The 1138-nt window shown below is 47.8% G+C and overlaps 2 non-coding genes across 2 annotated transcripts; both read right to left on the reverse strand.

The window, feature by feature from the left end:
- Nucleotides 1–353: 353 nt before the first annotated feature.
- Nucleotides 354–427, reverse strand: Pmar_PMAR013413. Its single transcript has one exon. It is a non-coding gene; the product is annotated as a tRNA-Arg (tRNA).
- A 362-nt stretch (nucleotides 428–789) lies between these two features.
- Nucleotides 790–863, reverse strand: Pmar_PMAR013414. Its single transcript has one exon. It is a non-coding gene; the product is annotated as a tRNA-Arg (tRNA).
- Nucleotides 864–1138: the final 275 nt, after the last annotated feature.

Consider the following 1138-nt stretch of genomic DNA (forward strand, 5'->3'; position numbering starts at 1 on the left):
CTAGGAACTTTGATTGATATTCAAGTTGAATACTCTTCCGAAATGGTTTAGGCGGTAATTGGTCAATCCGTCAGGATACGTAAGCGGAATTCGGATTGCTCAGGTACAGCCGTTGGTGCGCACCACTATCTCATGTGCTTGCCTTCAGCATCTTGTGTAAACTAGTTGGAGCTTCACATCGAGTGGCCGATTCAGGATGCGTGAGCGGAATTCAGATTGCTCAGGTACAGCCGTTGGTGGGCACCACTATCTCACGTGCTTGCCTTCAGCGTCTTGTGCAAAGTAGGTGGAGCTTCACATCGAATGCCCGATTTCGTTGACGTACGATGGATGGAGGAAGTGAGATTAATTCATACCCGATGCAGGATTCGAACCTACGACCATCTGCTCCGTAGGCAGACATTCTATCCAGCTGAACTAATCGGGCGATGAAGCTAGCAACTTTGATTGATATTCAAGTTGAATACTCTCCCGAAATGGTTTAGGCGGTAATTGGTTAATCCGTCAGGATACGTGAGCGGAATTCGGATTGCTCAGATACAGCCGTTGGTGCGCACCACTATCTCATGTGCTTGCCTTCAGCATCTTGTGTAAACTAGTTGGAGCTTCACATCGAGTGGCCGATTCAGGATACGTGAGCGGAATTCGGATTGCTCAGGTACAGCCGTTGGTTCGCACCACTATCTCATGTGCTTGCCTTCAGCATCTTGTGTAAACTAGTTGGAGCTTCACATCGAATGCCCGACTTTATTGAAGTAGGATGGATGAAGAGGAAGTGAGATTAATGTATACCCGATGCAGGATTCGAACCTACGACCATCTGCTCCGTAGGCAGACATTCTATCCAGCTGAACTAATCGGGCAATGAAGCTAGTAACTTTGATTGATATTGAAGTTGAATACTCTTCGGTAATTGGTCAATCCGTCAGGATACGTGAGCGGAATTCGGATTGCTCAGGTACAGCCGTTGGTGCGCACCACTATCTCATGTGCTTGCCTTCAGCATCTTGTGTAAACTAGTTGGAGCTTCACATCGAGTAGCCGATTCACGATGCGTGAGCGGAATTTGGATTGCTCAATACAGCCGTTGGTGCGCACCACTATCTCACGTGCTTTGCCTTCAGCGTCTTGTGCAAAG

Source organism: Perkinsus marinus (assembly GCF_000006405.1).
Source record: "Perkinsus marinus ATCC 50983 genomic scaffold scf_1104296951264, whole genome shotgun sequence".
Classification (NCBI taxonomy): Eukaryota; Perkinsozoa; order Perkinsida; family Perkinsidae; genus Perkinsus; species Perkinsus marinus.